Source organism: Bombina bombina, chromosome 1 (genome assembly GCF_027579735.1).
Source record: "Bombina bombina isolate aBomBom1 chromosome 1, aBomBom1.pri, whole genome shotgun sequence".
In the NCBI taxonomy this organism is placed as follows: Eukaryota; Metazoa; Chordata; class Amphibia; order Anura; family Bombinatoridae; genus Bombina; species Bombina bombina.
In genome coordinates, this window is record NC_069499.1 from 827,494,696 (window position 1) to 827,515,184 (window position 20,489).

Sequence of the window (20,489 nt, forward strand, 5' to 3'; positions counted from 1 at the left end):
ATAGTGGTACGCTTAGCTAAAGTAGAAACTGCTCCCTCCACCTTAGGGACCATTTGCCATAAGTCCCGTGTGGCGGCGTCTATTGGAAACATTTTTCTGAATATAGGAGGGGGTGAGAAAGGCACACCGGGTCTATCCCACTCCTTAGTAACAATGTCAGTAAGTCTCTTAGGTATAGGAAAAACGTCAGTACTCGTCGGTACCGCAAAATATTTATCCAACCTACACATTTTTTCTGGGATTGCAACTGTGTTACAATCATTCAGAGCCGCTAATACCTCCCCTAGTAACACACGGAGGTTCTCAAGCTTAAATTTAAAATTTGAAATGTCTGAGTCCAGTTTATTTGGATCAGAACCGTCACCCACAGAATGAAGCTCTCCGTCTTCACGTTCTGCAAACTGTGACGCAGTATCAGACATGGCCCTTGCATTATCAGCGCACTCTGTTCTCATCCCAGAGTGATCACGTTTACCTCTTAGTTCTGGTAGTTTAGCCAAAACTTCAGTCATAACAGTAGCCATATCTTGTAATGTGATTTGTAATGGCCGCCCAGATGCACTCGGCGCTACAATATCACGCACCTCCTGAGCGGGAGATGCAGGTACTGACACGTGAGGCGAGTTAGTCGGCATAACTCTCCCCTCGTTGTTTGGTGAAATATGTTCAATTTGTACAGATTGACTATTTTTTAAAGTAGCATCAATACATTTAGTACATAAATTTCTATTGGGCTCCACTTTGGCATTAACACATATAGCACAGAGATATTCCTCTGAATCAGACATGTTTAACACACTAGCAAATAAACAGCAACTTGGAAATACTTTTCAAAGTAATTTACAAATAATATGAAAACGAACTGTGCCTTTAAGAAGCACAGAAAATATTATAACAGATAAAATAATTAAGTTATAGCATCAATCTTTGTCAGAATATACAGTTTTAGCAAAGGATTGTTCCCCTCAGCAAATGATAACTAACCCAGGCAGCAGAAAAAAATACACAAATAAACGTTTTTTATATCACAGTCAATACAATCAGCACAGCTCTGCTGTGAATGATTACTTCCCTCAAAAAAGACTCTTGAGATCCCTGAACTCTGTAGAGATGAACCGGATCATGCAGGAAGAAAATGAACCTCTGACTGAGTTTTTCTGATGCATAGTGAAAGCACCAAAATGGCCCCTCCCCCACACACATAACAGTGAGAGGGATCAGTGAACTGCTCTAATTTAAATCAAAACTATTGCCAAGTGGAAAAAAAGTGCCCAAAACATTTTTTCACCCAGTACCTCAGAGAAAAAAACGTTTTTACATGCCAGCAAAAAAACGTTTTACCTCAATAATTAATTGTCATTTAAAACCTATTGCAAGTCCCTGCAAAATAGGTTAAGTCTATGTATACAGTTTAAAAGCCAGAAGTACCATTTCCCAGAAAACTGAAGTGTAAAATATACATACATGACAGCCTGATATCAGCTACATCTACTGCATTCAAGGCTGAGTTTACATTATAACGGTATGGCAGGATTTTCTCATCAATTCCATGTCAGAAAATAATAAACTGCTACATACCTCTTTGCAGATTAATCTGCCTGCTGTCCCCTGATCTGAAGTTTACCTCTCCTCAGATGGCCGAGAAACAGCAATATGATCTTAACTACTCCGGCTAAAATCATAGAAAAACTCAGGTAGATTCTTCTTCAAATTCTACCAGAGAAGGAATAACACACTCCGGTGCTATTATAAAATAACAAACTTTTGATTGAAGATATAAAAACTAAATATATCACCATAGTCCTCTCACACATCCTATCTAGTCGTTGGGTGCAAGAGAATGACTGGGGGTGACGTAGAGGGGAGGAGCTATATAGCAACTCTGCTGGGTGAATCCTCTTGCACTTCCTGTAGGGGAGCAGTTAATATCCCACATGTAATGATGACCCGTGGACTGATCACACTTAACAGAAGAAATGGCTATATGGCAACCTATGAATCCCTTTCATAACCGTTTGAACTACCCAGAAATAGCTTTTTTGCATACCTCCAATTAAGACATTATGTAGATAGCTTGAGAAATAACAGGATACAATTTGAGGCCTGGTATGATATTATACCATGTATACAACAATATTTAGTAGGTGTTACCTCTATCTCCCTTTTATATGATATTTTACTTGCTAAGCAAAGCCTTCTTTCTTTTAATAAGATCTATGATAGATGGAAATTTCTTTTTCCGAATATTGATCTTTCCAGAATGTATACAAGTTTAAGGGCTACAAAAAAATTAGTTATATCTACGAGCTGGAAGGAATCCCACATTAAACTCATTAATAATTTTTATATCACCCCATCATGTCTAATGAGAATGTTTCCAGCACAATTAGCTAGATGTTCTCGGTGTTCCTACCCGAAAGCGGATGTCCTCAATATGTTCTATTTTTGTCCTAAAATGCTGCAGATTTGGGAGAAGCTTACTTTCTGGATTAATAAACTGTACAAGACAAATGTATACTTGTCACCTGAATTGGTTATACTTTTAAAGACAAAAATAATTGATTTAGGTATTCAAGATAAAGTACTAAATACACTTATACTATTGGTAAGACACCTTATAGTAAAGAACTGGAAAGCTACAGTAGCACCTTCTCTCTCTATGATAATAAAAGAAATGCAAAACCAAATCATTTTTTAATCTTATCACTTGAAGAGTGCTAAGGAAAATAAAATAAAAAGATTTTTACTAGGATAGTTACCTATAATCAAAACATATACTCTTCAGATTCAGAAACAGATTCTATACCCCTTTCTAAGTACTGAGTCATTTGTTGAATTGGTTGTCCTAGATGAATTTCCAGCTGATTGGTACTCACTCCACAGACAGGGTTAGTACTCAGGATTCAGAAACTTTAGAGTATAGAGATATGAGAACTTAAACCGGTACTACTATTTCTCTAAATACTAGTAATAAGTAGAGGAGGTAGAGAGGGAGAGAGTTCAGGGGACCCCCTTTCTTTGCCCAGTATCCCTTTTTTTCTTTTTTTCTCTCTGTCCTTTTCAGGCAGAGGGTCCACATTGGATAAATATAGTGAGGGTCGATCGACCAAAAGCCAAATGAAGATGGTTGATTTTTTATTTGTGGTTTATATAAGTTAGGCATGTTTGTACTTACCCCCTCACAAGAGTATACATGGATTAGAATGTCAAGATGTTTAACCTTGTTAGAGATGAGTATTGCATCTGTATAACAATACTCCTTGTGGTTTTAACTTTTTTTTTTTTCTCCCCTTCTCCTTTTATATAATGTGAAAATTCCAGCAATATTATGATAGATTATAATGATATGCCTGTTTAGTTGCAATGTTAAAATCAAAGGTATTTACAAGGTAATTGTATTATTTCTTTGTGATTTCATTATGTATTTCTTATGTTTGCATTTTTTAGCAAGGCATTAACTCTGGTTATATGATTCATTGCTGGCGATAAAATAAAGAATAAAAACAAAAAGGAAAAATACACATTTCTAAGGTGACAAAAAAGCTAACAACTAGAAAAATAATGTACATGTATGAAAAGCCTACCAAGTTTATATAATGAACACAACTCCTAATAATTTAAGTTTGAAATATTCAGCAATATTGCTGTCTGACGGAATTGTTGTGTTAATTTACATGTGAAATTCATATAACCCTCAGTGACATGAACTTAATTCTTAAACGTTCACAATCTTTTACTGAGAACATCAAGGTTATATGCCCACCCTTTGTCATAACGAGTAGAAGTGAGTATAACTAAATGATGGCAAATTTTAATCAAAATGTACTTTTTGTACACTATATAATCATTAGTCTGGAAAAGTTTTTGGGGAAAAAGGGTGGGGTGTTGAAGATTTTTAAAAGGAATTTAAACGCAGGGCATAGGATCTCAAAATTATAATATTGAAATCTTATTTGTGGGTCAATTTAATTAGACCTTTCATAGAAGCCCAAAAGATTACTTTGTTATGTCTCCACTAATTAATAATATCCCCTTCTATGTTAAACCCTATGGGTCTTTTCATTTTAAGATGAATGATCCAGAAAGCCTCTATATAGTAGAGTTTTGTGACCCTGTCTCCACCCCTGGGAGTTCCACGCACATATTCAATATTTTGCCAATGAAAGGTCGAAAAAATATAAAGAGAGAGATGCACTCAGCTGAGACAGAACAAATCCACTCAGGGTGCATACTCTTTTAGCACACTATACCTCTTCACAGAGAAAAAATATCCTGTAGCATATCAGTCTAACCCTGCCCAATGACAGTCCAACACCGAAATACCAGGCAATTCTGAACAAGATAAACAACAACCCCAGACGATCGTTTCGGCCTTCTGTGAGCCTCATCAGTGAGATGCAGTCGCATCTTTCTTAGGGCATGCATGCAAGGAGTCCATGTCTGGTTTCCCCTTTTACTCTTAGGGAGACCCAAGATCAATTTGCATAAATATAAAAAGAGAGAGAGATGCACTCAGCTGAGACAGAACAAAAGCTAGAAAAACTTCTGTGCCTGTTCATTTTCAGTGCCACTCAGGGTGCATACTCTTTTAGCACACTATGCCCCTTCACAGAGAAAAAATGTCCTGTAGCATATCAGTCTGACCCTGCCCAATGACAGTCCAGCACCGAAATACCAGACAATTCTTCTCTGAACAAGAGAAACAACAACAACTGCAGACGCAATTTGCATAAATATAAAAAGAGACTGCACCCTGAGTGGCACGGGCCTTGTGGACAAGCACAGAGGTTTTTCTAGCTATTGTTCTGTCTCAGTGAGTGCGTCTCTCTATTTTCTTGATTTTATGTAAATTGCTCTTAGGTCTCCCTAAGAGTAAAAGGGGAAACCAGACGTGGACTCCTTGCACACATGCCCTAGAGATATGAAACTGCACTTCACTGACGAGTCCCAAAAGAGGCTGAAACATATGTCTGGGGTTTGTTGTTTGTCTTGTTCAGAGAAGAATTGCCTGGTATTTCGGTGCTGGACTGTCATTGGGTAGGATCAGACTGATATACTACAGGATATTTTTTCTCTGTGAAAAGGCATAGTGTGCAAAAAGAGACTGCACCCTGAGTGGCACTGGCCTTGTGGACAAGCACAGAAGTTATTCTAGTTATTGTTCTGTCTCAGTGAGTGTGTCTCTCTATTTTCTTGAATCAATGGAAGGTGGAAACATATTTTCCTGTGTTCAAATATGAAATGTTGTGCCAGGTCAGAACATTCTGCTCCTTGCTCAATGTTGTTCAGGTGTTCCCTGATACTTGAGCATACTTCTCTAGACGTACAACCCAAGTACTGCAATCCACAAAGGGAACACTGCCAAATAGATAACAAACCTGGTACGAAAGTTCGTACGATCTGTAAGACTATAAACTTTTGTGTTACTCGACATTGAAACAGGCCAGGGGATCTATTATTATTGAGGCACTATAGACTATAGAGATGAGGCTGACTCGTAGCGCGGATATTAAGGAAGTATTTTCAAAATATATTTAAAACGGAAGTAATACATGAAGAGAATAAGGCTAAATTCTCGAAAATATATATAAAGGTACCACAAATATCCTCTATCGGATTAGAAGAATTAAATAACCCTATATTAAAGGAAGAGATTATTAAGCTATAAAATTCCTGACCTTAAATAAAGTTCCAGGCCCAGACCAACTCCCCTCTGAATATTATAAGATACTATCTGATGAGATAACGCCGGTTCTTCAGAATTTATTGAATGATTATTATATAAAAGGTACTGAGATGAGTAAAAACTTTTCGTGCTCCTTAATCACTCTGATTTTGAAGAAAAGAAAAGACCCAGAAAGTATGGATTCATACAGGTCAATATCTCTATTAAATACAGAATATAAATTGTTAGTGAATATAAAAGCAAATAGACTGAAAATGGTGTTACCTGATTTAATACATGTGATCAAACAGGATTTATGAATGGACGAACTTCTTTACTAATATAATAAAGGTACTGCTTACCTTAGACTATTATAGGGAAGAATTTAAAAATCCAAAAAAATACAGTTATGGACAGAGCAATTATAACAATAGCATTTGATTCAATACAATGGGATCCCCTATTTGAAGTGCTGCATAGATTTGGGCTTGATGGCCCCTTCTGTTCTTTTATCCATTCTTTATATAATAGTCCGGTTACGGCATTAAAAATTAATGGAGAGATTACTACCAATGTTAAAATGTCAGGTTTCTGTGATGTAAAGAAATGAGACAAAGATAAATAATTTCAGAACTTTTTCCACCTTTAATGTGACCTATAAACTGTACAACTCAATTGAAAAACAAACTGAAATATTTTAGGTAAAGGGAAATAAAAATAAAAAAATAAAATAATATGGTTGCATAAGTGTGAACACCCTTTTATAACTGGGGATGTAGCTGTGTTCAGAATTAATCAATCATATTCAAAATCATGTTAAATAGGAGTCAGTACACAACTGTCATCATTTAAAGTGCCTCTGATTAACCCCAAATAAAGTTCAGCTGTTCTAGTAGGTCTTTCCTGACATTTTGTTAGTCGCATCCTACAGCAAAAGCCATGGTCCGCAGAGAGCTTCTAAAGCATCAGAGGGATCTCATTGTTAAAAGGTATCAGTCAGGAGAAGGGTACAAAAGAATTTCCAAGGCATTAGATATACCATGGAACACAGTGAAGACAGTCATCATCAAGTGAAGAAAATATGGTGCAACAGTGACATTACCAAGAACTGGATGTCCTTCCAAAATTGATGAAAAGACGAGAAGAAAACTGGTCTGGGAGGCTGCCAAGAGGCCTACAGCAAAATTAAAGGAGTTGCAGGAATATCTGGAAAGTACTGGCTGTGTGGTACATGTGACAACAATCACCTGTATTCTTCATATGTCTGGGCTATGGGGTAGAGTGGCAAGATGGAAGCCTATTCTTACAAAAAAAAACATCCAAGCCCGGCTAAATTTTGCAAAAACACATCTGAAGTTTCCCAAAAGCATGTTGCAAAAGGTGTTCTGGTCTGATGAAACCAAAGTTGAACTTTTTGGCCATAATTCCAAAAGATATGTTTGGCGCAAAAACAACATTGCACATCACCAAAAGAACACCATACCCACAGTGAAGCATGGTGGTGTCAGCATCATGCTTTGGGGCTGTTTTTCTTCAGCTGGAACTGGGGCCTTAATCAAGGTAGAGGGAATTATGAACAGTTCCAAATACCAGACAATATTGGCACAAAACCTTCAGGCTTCTGCTAGAAAGCTGAACATGAAGAGGAACTTCATCTTTTAGCATGACAACGACCCAAAGCATACATCTAAATCAACAAAGGAATGGCTTCACCAGAAGAAAATTAAAGTTTTGGGATGGCCCAGTCAGAGTCCAGACCTGAATCCAATTCAAAATCTGTGGGGTGATCTGAAGAGGGCTGTGCACAGGAGATGCCCTCGCATTCCGACAGATTTAGAGTGTTTTTGCAAAGAAGAGTGGGCAAATCTTGCCAAGTCAAGATGTGCCATGCTGAAAAACTCATACCCAAAAAGACTGAGTGCTGTAATAAAATCAAAAGGTGCTTCAATAAAGTATTAGTTTAAGGGTGTTCACACTTATGCAACCATATTATTTTAGTTTTTTATTTTTATTTCCCTTTACCTAAAAGATTTCAGTTTGTTTTTCAATTGAGTTGTACAGTTTATAGGTCACATTAAAGGTGGAAAAGGTTCTGAAATTATTTATCTTTGTCTCATTTTTTTACATCACAGAAACCTGACATTTTAACAGGGGTGTGTAGACTTTTTATATCCACTGTGTGTATATGTGTATATATATATATATATATATATATATATATAAAAATATTTATATTATATTATCAGATCTTACAGACAGGCTTCCTTATCTTATATTTGTCTGGAACACCAAAGCTATATACATTGAGAGAACAATGAAAAATTATCATGTTAGCCTTCGCTAATATACTAATAGTGCTTTTGTCCAAAATAATAGTGCCCACATTTAAAGTACCAATCCAAATACATAGTAACATATTAGATGAGGTTAAAATAGAGTTTAACCTATACAAATCTTAATATACTTACAATAAAACCTCCAGTTGAGCTTAAATTAATTCTTATTAAAAAAGGAGACCCATTTAACACAAGCAATCCTATCCCTTAATTCTGTTTCTAGCCAGTAATGTATCTAAGGTATTGACATTAACTACCTCCTTAGGTAATGAGTTAAAAAATGTGTTAGCACTTACAGTGAAGAAATGTTTACGCTGCTGGAGGTTAAATCTCCTTTCCTCCAACCTCAAATTGTAACCTCTTTTCACAAACAATTTTCTTGGAATAAACAGAGCTTCTGCAGTCGCTATATATGGGCCTTGAATATATTTATATAAAGTAATCATGTAACTTCTGAAGCGCCTTTTTTTCTATGTAGGTTTTAATCAGAGTATTTTTTTCTGAACTAAAACATGAAATTCATTTTTAACTTAAAGGGACAGTCTAGTCCAAAATAAACTTTCATGATTCAGATAGAGAATGTCATTTTAAACAATTTTCCAATTTACTTTTATCACCAAGTTTGCTTTGTTCTCTTGGTATTCTTAGTTGAAAGCTAAACCTAGGAGATTCATATGCTAATTTGTAAGCCCTTGAAGGCTGCCTCTTCTCTCAGGGCATTTTGACACTTTTTTACCACTAGAGGGTGTTAGTTCATGTGTGTCATATAGATAACACTGTGCTCACGCATGTGGAGTTCAGGTGAGCCAGCGCTACTCAAAGTGTGTGCACCCGAGAGAGATGAAGAGCAAGCAGGAGTAACTGTGCATGCATAGTACGGAGGAAACCCCCTTTACCATGCATGTTTGTCAGCCTCGCTAAAAGAGAGTCAGGAGTGCTCCTTATTATAATCAGTTGACATGCCGCACAGCTTCAGATCCTGCATTAAAGGGACATGAAACACAAAATGTATCTTTCATTATTCAGAAAGAACATACCATTTTAAACAACTTTCCAATTTACTTCCATCAAAGTTGCTTCATTCTCTTGGTGCACTACTGGGAGCTAGCTGAACACATCAGGTAATGACAAGAGGAATATATGCCACCAATCAGCAGCTAGCTCCTAGAAGTTGTTTAAAATTGTTTGCGCTATCTGAATCCTAAAATAAACATTTAGGCTTTCATTTCCATTTTAGGCACTGCAAAGACCTTGTGAACATCATATTTACCATCTTTTTTTTTCTATGCAGTGCCCAATAGTTAAAGGGACCTTCAACTCAAAATGTGTTTCCATATAAAAAATGTAATTATGCAGAATAATAATAATAAAAAAAGCATAACATATTGTCATTATTTGATCAGCACTCTCCTAATAAAGTGATGGTAAACTTTTATCCACCACAACGCTGCTATCAATTCTTTGTTGAAAATTAACATGACCTTCATTGATCTTCCTGCTATTATCTGCAGTGTATATTTTGTAATCGCTGTAAATACCTCTGCATTCTATCGCTGTTTTTTCCACCTCTCTCCGAAGTGCACTTTTTTTTTTCTATGAAGCTTTTCTGGCTGTCCAAATAGAAGACTCGCCAAGTGGCATGCATTTCATTATGGAAATAGAAAGAAGGGACTGCGCATGCGTAAATGACGTCATGCTATCAGTCACTAAGTGAACGAGTCTGCAAGACACAAGCCCAGAGGAAAATAGATGGGAATTCTCTTTTACGTCATCACAAGCAGTGCTTGGTATTATAAGCAAGCGGGTAGTGGGTAACTGCAGCGTAACCGAATAGATATGCCAGTAATCTGCATTGAACTGCTCCATAAGTAAACAATGAATCTTGTGATTCATTGTTTACATTGTGCATGATTTAGGCATGCGTAGAGTAATCTACATTGGGAGCACGTATCTATGCTGACGTAGAGAGCAGCCAGGTAGGACCGCTCACTACGTCCACACTGCTGAAACAAGGAAAATGAAGGGGAGAGGAGGAGGAATCGATAATAGTAAGAATAAAGTAAAAAGTTTGTGAACATATTTTTAAAAACTTTCTTCACTACCTGTGCTTATTAAGATATCTAGAATAAACGGAAAGATTCTCAAAGCTTAAAATGTACCATCCCTTTAACATTGTTGTTTTTATACTGCACCAGATAGGCTGAAGTATCTCTTGCAGGATTCTGAACATTACTTCGGTACCATTCTATACAGTATTTACTTGATCAGTGCATGAAATCTGTCTCTAAATGACTACAGCAAAAGAGTAAAGATGACCTTTATAAATATTTTAAAGCATATCTTTTATATGCTGCTCTTAAGTAATATGTGTGAGCAGGGCCGCCATCAGGGGGTGACAGGGGTTACTCCTGTCAGGGGCCCAATGGGCCAGGGGGGCCCCATGAGGCAAGAACTAAAAAAAAATTTAAATTTTTTTTTTAAAATTTTGGCAGCCACCAGTGGGTACTACAGCAGAGTGCTAATTGAACATGGGAAATATTATTACAAAGAGTAAAGTATTAGCAATTGAGAGGATTTCTGAGTGTGCACTAAACCACTATGCACAGTGTGAGACAGACTTGGCACTTTGTTTCTACAGTGTGTGCCTGAGTCAGATGGCAGATCACTTTCATTTGCAGAGGAGGTAGGACTTACATAGCAAATGTTTTGTATTTCTTTGTGCAATTTCGGATTGTAACTTTAGTGTGGTAGTAGTTGTATGGTGGGGCCAGGGGTCCATAAAAACACATTTTTTTAGCAGCAATGTATTTATGATTATTTGACAATGCTGTAAAAATTCTATATTTAAAACCAAGCAGAAATGTTTCCTCCTCAATACGCAAATGGTAGGTGCCCTTTTGGCAGATATGCATTTATAAATAAATAAATAAATATAAATATATATATATATATATATATATATATATATATATTACATTCTAGTTTACTGTCCCTTTATGAAAGGACTTTCCAGATGCAAGGAGGCATTTTATCTAAGATTTTTACATCTGCATAAAATGTTATACTCTCAGACTAAGATTGCTCAGTGTTTGAAATGAGACAGGTTAACTTAAAACTGTTCAGTTTACACTACAGCTGACTTAATTTTGAAATACATACCAACAAGCCTAAATCCTGAATTTAATAAGATCTTATGGTATGAGTACCACAGCTTATGGTTCCACCAAGACCATATAGAGTACAGCATTTTCAAAATCCATAAGTACAGCTGACAGATGGGAACATTTGTACACTATATATGAAGTGGTGCTCTTGGTTGGTGAAAATGGGGAAAAACAAACAAACATATGTCAAAGTACTTTTCTTCATCTAGCCATCTACCCAGATCATTAATGTACAATTTTGAATTCACAGAATTATTTTTGTTTGCACATTTAGAAATATGATTCTTTAAAAAGGGATCTCTTAATTTCTGCATTTTGTTTATCATGCATGTCACAACGTTGATTTAGGGGATGCAAGGTGCATAAATGTTTCCTCCTGTGAGTGTTTCTGTGGGTGTCTGTGTTTATGTCTTTGTGCTTTGGTTTGTATCTCTATGGGTGTCTCTGTGAGCGTGTGTGTGTATGTTTGTCTTTGTGTATTTTCTATGGATGCCTCTGTGAGGGTGGGTGTGTATGTCTGTGTTTTCTGTGGATGTCTCTGTGTGTGTGTGTGTGTGTGTGTGTGTGTATGTATGTCTGTGTTTTCTGTGGATGTCTCTGTGAGGGTGTGTATTTTCTGTGGGTGTCTCTGTGAGCGTGTGTGTATGTCTTTGTGTGTTTTCTGTGGATGTCTTTGTGTGTGTGTGTATGTCTTTGTGTGTTTTCTGAGGCTGTCTCTGTGTTTCCTTGGGTGTATGTGCAAGTTTTAGTTTGTGTGTGTGTGTGTGTATTGTCTGTTCCTTTTTAGGACATTTTGACCTTACTACTGATTATTCACATCTTTCTACAGACTTTGAGACTAATGAGACTTTTCCGGTAGTCACCTAATCCACCATTTAACCTTTAAATTATTGTTTAGGCATTTCAGGGCCCTTCCTTTCAGCCACTGAATGCTGTTGTCATTATTTAGTTGGCATCTTCCTTTACAAAAAGATAATCAGAACTCCATATTTTGTTTTCTAAATCTCCTTTTTTTTTTTACAAAACTGTAGTCTACCTAATTACTTGTCAGGTCAATGTAAACAAGTGCTGAGTGTCTGTTTGGGTGTCTGTTTCTTTTTGTGTTTCTTTGCGTGTCTGCTAGAGTGTCTATATGTGAATCCTTATGTGTGAGTGTGTGTGTGTGTTTCAGTGTATTAGTGTGTCTGTATGTTACTACCTTAACAACATTTCCAAGTTTAAATAGACACTTAAGAATAAAGTGCATATACAATTTAGTCACTTGGTCAAAAATTGCACATGTCAGGGGGGGGGGGGGGGCCTGATCAGTGGTTAAGTCAGGGGCCCCAAAATTTCTAGTGGCGGCCCTGTGTGTGAGTAATTGTGGATATATACTAAGGATATTAAAAAAAAAAGAAATACAAAATACTTACACCTAGATTTAGAGTTTTGCGTTAGAAGGGGTGCGTTAGCTACGCGTGTTTTTTTCCCCCGCACCTTTTAAACAACGCTGGTATTTAAAGTTCTCTGAAGGGCTGCGTTAGGCTCCAAAAAGGGAGCGTACAGGCATATTTACTGCCACTTCAACTCTCAATACCAGCGTTGCTTACGGACGCGGCCAGCTTCAAAAACGTGCTCGTGCACGATATCCCCATAGGAAACAATGGACCAGTTTGAGCTGAAAAAAACCTAACACCTGCAAAAAAGCAGCGTTCAGCTCCTAACGCAGCCCCGTTGTTTCCTATGGGGAAACACTTCCTAAGTCTGCACCTAACACCCTAACATGTACCCCGAGTCTAAACACCCCTAACCTTACACTTATCTGCCGCCCACGCTATCGCTGACTCCTGCATTTTATTATTAACCCCTAATCTGCCGCTCCGTACACCGCCGCAACCTACATTATCCCTATGTACCCCTAATCTGCTGCCCCTAACATCACCGACCCCTATATTATATTTATTGCCCCCTAATCTGCCCCCCCCCCCAACGTCGCCGCTACCTACCTACACTTCTTAACCCCTAATCTGCCGACCGGACCTCGCCGCCACTATAATAAATGTATTAACCCTTAAACCGCCTCACTCACCCTATAATAAATAGTATTAACCCCTAATCTGCCCTCCCTAACATCGCTGGCACCCTATTCTAAAATAAAAAGTTAACAGCTCTTTGGGGCATGCCCCGCAAAAGGCCCTTTTAAGGGCTGGTAAGGTAAAAGAGCTGTTAACTTTTTATTTTAGAATAGGGTAGGGCATTTTTTTATTTTGGGGGGCTTTGTTATTTTTTTAGGGGGCTTAGAGTAGGTGTAATTAGTTTAAAATTCTTGTAATCTTTTTTTATTTTTTGTAATTTAGTGTTTGTTTTTTTTGTAATTTAGTTTAGTTGATGTAATTGTAGATAATTGTAGATAGTTTAGTTAATTAATTTATTGATAGTGTAGTGTTAGGTTTAATTGTAACTTAGGTTAGGATTTATTTTACAGGTGATTTTGTAATTATTTTAACTAGGTAGCTATTAAATAGTTATTAACTATTTAATAGCTATTGTACCTAGTTAAAATAAATACAAAGTTGCCTGTAAAATAAATAAAAATCCTAAAATAGCTACAATATAATTATTCGTTATATTGTAGCTATATTAGGGTTTATTTTACAGGTAAGTATTTAGCTTTAAATAGGATTATTTTTTTTAATAAGAAATAATTTATTTTGTTAGATAAAAATTATATTTAACTTAGGGGGGTGTTAGTGTTAGGGTTAGACTTAGCTTTAGGGGTTAATACATTTATTATAGTAGCGGCGAGGTCCGGTCGGCAGATTAGGGGTTAATACTTGAAGTTAGGTGTCGGCGATGTTAGGGAGGGTAGATTAGGGGTTAATACTATTTATTATAGGGTTTTTGAGGCGGGAGTGAGGCAGTTTAGGGGTTAATACATTTATTATAGTGGCGGTGAGGTCCGGTCGGCAGATTAGGGGTTAAGAAATGTAGGTAGGTAGCGGCGACGTTGGGGGGGGGCAGATTAGGGGGTAATAAATATAATATAGGGGTCGGCGATGTTAGGGGCAGCAGATTAGGGGTACATGGGGATAATGTAGTTTGCGGCGGTGTGCGTTCGGCAGATTAGGGGTTAAAAAAATTTATTAGAGTGGCGGCGATGTGGGGGGACCTTGGTTTAGGGGTGCATAGGTAGTTTAAGGATGTTAGTGTACTTTAGAGCACAGTAGTTAGGAGCTTTATAAACCGGCGTTAGCCCATAAAGCTCTTAACTCCTGACTTTTTTCTGCGGCTGGAGTTTTGTCGTTAGAGTTCTAACGCTCACTTCAGCCAAGACTCTAAATACCGGCGTTAGGAAGATCCCATTAAAAAGATAGGATACGCAATTGACGTAAGGGGATCCGCGGTATGGAAAAGTCGCGGCTGGAAAGTGAGCGTTAGACCCTTTCCTGACTGACTCTAAATACCAGCGGGCGGCCAAAACCAGCGTTAGGACCCCTAACGCAGAACTCTAAATCTAGGCGTTAGGTATCTTTAAAGTTAAACTATTATTTTACCTACAAAAAGCATTTCCATCAAAAGGGTAACCCCATATTTTACAGCAGTTATATGAAATGATTTAGTTCAGATATATATACACAGTATATATATATATATATATATATATATATATATATATATATATAAACACTTATTTCTGTTGAAATCAAAGGGTAATAAAAATTTTTAAAAAAAGTTGTTGATTCAATGGTTAAAGGTTGTTGGTTTTAAAAGGCAAATAAACAAATTATATAAACAACTTTGGGATCAATGCACCACAAGATACGATTTCCAAGATGCACTAAAACGTTTTGCATATACATAAAGGGGTCGACAAATCTGTTTAAAATCTAGGAGCCAGACATACTTTTACGTGCCAGACAAAGGTATTTGCATATAGATATATGGGAAAATAAACTAAAAAGTTAGGAGCCAGGGGTAAATTTCTAGGAGCCACTGGCTCCCTGGTTCATGGATTTGTCAAGCCCCGTACTAAATAATAAGTATCTAAACCTAATGTACATTATTTACTAGTACATTGATGCCATGTATAGTGATGTATTACAATGCTTACAAACAAACAAAAAACATTAAATGATGTCCCAATGTAATAATCTATGGTACCAATATATTTAAACACATATATATTAAAACATTCTCTCACAAACCTGTTTCTGATATTACTGTCCCAGTAAGAAGTGTGCTCTTCTCGGGTAAGGAAATCCAGTGTGGCCTTAGATCGTATCTTGCTCTGCGATCAAAGGTTACTAAACAATATAAATGAGGTTTGATCAGTAACAGGATTACCGGAAAAAGCCTTAAAGAGACAGTAAAGTCAAAACTGAACTTCCATGATTCGGATAAAGTATGCAGTTTTCAACAACTTTCCAATTTACTTCTGTTAACTAATTTGCTTTATTCACTTGATATTCCTTGTTGAAAAGCATATCTAAATAGGCTCCATAGCTGCGGATTGGTAGCTGCACATAGATGCCTTGTGTGATTGGCTCACCCCTTGTGCATTGCTATTTCTTCAACAAAGGATATCTGAAGACTAAAGCAAATTAAATAATAGAAGTAAATTGGAATGTTTAAAATTGTATTCTCTATCTGAATCATGAAAGAAAAAAATATGGGTTTCATGTCCCTATAAATGGTTTAAGTTGTTCTCTATGATATCATATAGGGCATAGGTTAAAGGGACACTAAACCCAAATCTTTTCTTTCGTGATTCAGCTAGAGCATACAATTTTAAGCAACTTTCTAATTTACTCCTATTATCAATTTTTCTTCATTCTCTTGCTATCTTTATTTTAAAAATAAGGCATCTAAGCTAAGGAGCCAGACAATGTTTGGTTCAGGACAACGGACAGCACTTGTTTAATGGTGGGTGCATTTAGCCACCAATCAGCAAGCACAACCCAGGTTTCAAAAAAGATAGCAAGATAATGAAGAAAAATTGATAATAGGAATAAATTAGAAAGTTGCTTAAAATTGCTGCTCTGACTCATGAAAGAAAAAAATTGTGTTCAGTGTCCCTTTAATAGACAGTGGTCCCTGGAATTTCGCTACCTATCCCCAATTCAAGACACTCACTTAGATTTTTCAGATGTTTTGGGCATATTTTTACATTAAATGAACAATCTTTATTAGACTATTGATATTAATGGAGCCATAGAGACAGAACACGCATTATGACTGCAGTTGTAAAATATATCAGATGGCTATATGAAAAGGACATTATACAGTCATAGTACATAAAGTATGTCATACACACATTTAAATGAGAGCACTTGTCATAAACCACAAACAATTTTTATTAACACTCCATACTTTACAGAAGATGTTATAAGTGCATATCGCAAAAGGTCACTGCCCCTGCAACATACCCAATGATTAGATCAGTGGTAGGGCACATTTCTATCTGGCCCTAAGTCCCCATAGTAAAGTAGATAAGATAAACAAAAGGCTTTTCAAGAGGCGTATGCCTTGCAGTAAAAACCTGAAAATGTTATAAAAAAATGACAGGTTTAAATGCTTAGAAAAATATTGTTCTAATTACGGATAAAACATATAAATATATGTTCCATTCACTGTAGTGGTGATGTGGAAAAGGTCAAGGCTCACAAAGTTAATAAAGTAAAGCATGAATATTACATGATTAGGTTACAGGGTATAGGTACTGGAGAAATGGGGAGTGTAACGAGGTTGCTGCTGTTCACGGATGGTGGACATTTTTAGAAGTCAGAGTGAAGCACTAATCACGCAGTGATCTATTTGTAAAAGGGCCATCTTACCCTGATCAGCCCTGAAGCAGTTCTGTAACAGTGATAGCCTGCACAGCACCTGGGTTTTTTCCCCAAATAAGACAATGAAAATATTTACCAGTAACTATTGTAACAAATGTTTCTGTGTTTTGATGACAAGATTTGAAGATCGTAATACATTGTTGTATTTATGGGAAAGCTTTCCTGTACAAATAAAGTGTTCCTGCAACAATCTCTTCAGAAGTATTTAGTAGAACAGAGAACTTTGACATCCCTTGTACATAAATCAGGAAACCTCACATTAAAGGGACAGTCTACTCCGGAATTTTTATTATTTAAAAAGATAGATAATCCTTTTATTACCTATTCCCCAGTTTTGCATAACCAACACGGTTATATTAATACACTTTTTACTTCTGTGATTACCTTGTTTCTAAGTCCTTGCAGACTATCCCCTTATCTCAGTTCGTTTGTCAGAAATGCATTTTAGCCAATCAGTGCTGACTCCTTGGGAGTGAGCACAATGTTATCTATATGACACACATGAAATAGCAGTGTCTACCTGTCAAAATGCACTGAGATAAGAGGCTTCAACGGCTTAGAAATTAGCATATGAGCCTACCTAGGTTTAGCATTCCACAAAGAATTACCAATAGAGCAAAACAAATTTGTTGATAAAAGTAAATTGGAAAGTTGTTTAAAATTGCATGTCCTATCTGAATCATTTAAGTTTAATTTTGACTAGACTGTCCCTTTAAATAAAATAGAGCACTGCTGGTGCCAATCAGAAAACACATCTGATTTGTGCAACTAGCACTTGTGATTGGATCAGCTGCAGTTTCCGCTTGGGACCAGCAGTGCTCTGCAAGTCTGAGTAAACGGTATTTCTACTGTGTGTGTTTAACCGCTTTGCAGGGGTTAAACACACAGTAGTGTAGGGTCAATAGTCTTAAGATGCTCTAATGGATTACAGCATGTCATTTTAAAACTATAATGGTCCTTTAAGAGAAAATAGAAAACTAAATGTTGAAAAAACATTAGGATCTAGTTAAACAGGGGCCCATGGAAGATATACATATTACTAACGGTTCCTTGGGTTGACTGATTATTGTTTGCTGCTGTTGGTTATAATTGTGAGCACACAGATATAATTATTTTTTTAAAAAAATCCAAATTATGAAGGTGTATCAGGAACATGTTTTCTTATATTAGAATTGGGTTCGCTTGGAGGACTCTGCACAGATGCAAAATATAGGTAGCCAGTGCAATAGTAAAACATGAGTTAAATAATTCAGTATTGATGACGGACCTAATGTGTTTGAAATCTACAGGTTTTTCACACAAGAAATAATATCAGTTCCTAAAGGCTCAATGGAACTCAGGTGTGTACATGTGTATTTAGCGCTCTATGACAGTGTTTGCAACAATGTATAACATGGCTACAAATATTGTTGCAAAAACTGCAGCCACAGACTGCTAGACATGTATACATTCCTGAGCTCCAGGGAGTCTAACTGATTTACTGTTCAACAAAGGATAAAACAAAAACAAATTTACTGTTTCTTTAATTAGGGGCATAATTTTAGGTCAATAATTTTGGTTACTAAGGATACATGGTTTACTATTACTGTCCCTTAAAGGGGCATTAAACACTAAATAAATGCTAGATAGAATGATGCATTCACAGAAAAGATTAGTCTGAGAATAACATATTTTTAAAAGTGTCATTAGTTAAAATAGTGACAAAATAAGTGGAAACCTTTAGTGTCTATAAAGCAAAGGAAGCTGCCATGGTGCAACTTAGGTTACTTTCTCTACTGTTGCCAATTAGGTACAGTTATAAATAGGAATATAACAGTGCTCTTCCATTTCTAACAGGAACTGAAATGCTCACAATTTCAGAATGGAATTACTGGAAAATGGGTAAAATAAATAATGAAAGTATATTGTAGTTTTTATATATATATATATATATATATATATATATATATATATAAGATTGATCATTTTATATTACCATCTCAAAGTGTTTAATGTCCCTTTAAGTTAATAAAGTTCTCATAGCTGTAATTCCACCCTGTCTTACAGAATGGATATACAGACTTAAAATGCTGACATTTAATATTTTTTTACAGTATGAAATAAATATATAAATACATATTTGCAGCAATACCACTATAATAGCAGGGTTCATTTACTGTATCATTTCAGGTCCAGTTAAAACATCATTAGTGTAGTTCGGGTTTAAAAGCTAAAGGTTATTAAGAATGTGCTCCGTGATTCTTTATTCTTCATTTTTTTGCAAACAATAAGTGAATACACGAATAAAAATAACTGAAGTCCTTCCTGTGCATCAAACGTTCACCATTTTAAATGCAGCAATCCCACATATACTCTAAAAAACATTTTATAAATCAATACGTTATATAGTGACAATGCAAAACATTTTAATTCAATAATATTTGATATAGCGTTTATATTTGAACGCATTCGTTTACAGCATATGCTATAGAAGCTCCTTTATAGAACACGGCATGGTGATACAAACATATGATGAAAAAGTAAAGTGCATTTAAAAATATAAAATATTTCCTTGAAATATGAAATGCCACATATCAACGTAAGGCACAACTTACCTGACAGCACTGAGGAACTTACAAGAGGCTTAAATCGGGCATTAGTCCATTTATTCAATGCATGTTGGGAATTGTAGTCTATACGGCTACATTTCAAAGGTTTTACAGTAATACGGTACTGCAAATTCCAGCATGCTTCGCGAGCCTTTACGGTCCACAAAATCATCGACCCTACCATAACAAACCGCCCTGGGCATGCTGGGAATTTGAGTTTTCGAAACCTAATAGGGCGACATGCTTAAAAATAAAAAGCAGTGACTATGCGGACAATTAATAACTGTTTCATGCTGCCCCAACAAAAATGTGTTTGCGTGCGTTTGGCGCCAGATTGTTTAGTTTTCTTTTCTGTTATTTGTCACCGTTATTTTATTATTACAATACGCTGCTGTTCTCTATCATTTTTCTCACCAATTTTTTTTTCTGCGCTAATGGCTAATGTCCCTTTATTTTAAGAGCCTCATGTTTTTAAAAGGACATTCCACCCCTAACTTCCCTAAGGTACTAATAACAGAATCCTTTGTAAGTAACGCGAATATTCATTTTTTTATTTAATGTCCCATGAAAAGGAAATCGGGATTGTTCCTGCTTTATACTAAATTTGTTAGGAAAAAAATACGATATAATTATCAATACAGTTCAGAATGTCTGATACAGAGGAAGGAACATATATCAGTTGACGAGAGTTACTGAGTATACGTTACGTTCCCTTTTTGACCAGAACAAATGCCAGAAGTGTCTATCTGACATCTGTTCGCATTTACCACGTTTTCTTAAAGGGACATTAAACACAAAGATATTTAAAAATTGCAATGTTCGTTATTTATGTGCTTTTTATTTGTCACCTTACAATAGTGCTTTCTCCCTCCCTTAGAAGGACCGATACTAGACTAGACCTGGAGTGCATA

General features: G+C 36.3%; 1 protein-coding gene across 5 annotated transcripts in view; it reads right to left on the reverse strand.

Annotated features, from left to right (window-relative positions):
• The window catches only part of TMLHE (trimethyllysine hydroxylase, epsilon), a 427,780-nt gene that overhangs the window by 295,611 nt on the left and 111,680 nt on the right, over positions 1-20,489 (reverse strand). For 3 of the 5 annotated variants that reach the window (XM_053699428.1, XM_053699427.1, XM_053699430.1), the window contains one exon: positions 15,350-15,448. The exons of 1 other annotated variant lie outside the window; for it this stretch is intronic. The gene's annotated coding sequence lies outside the window, so the exon portion shown is untranslated. Of the gene's footprint in view, positions 1-15,349; positions 15,449-19,584; positions 19,664-20,489 lie in introns of those variants that run through there. One more of the 5 variants, XM_053699429.1, reaches the window with a different exon arrangement.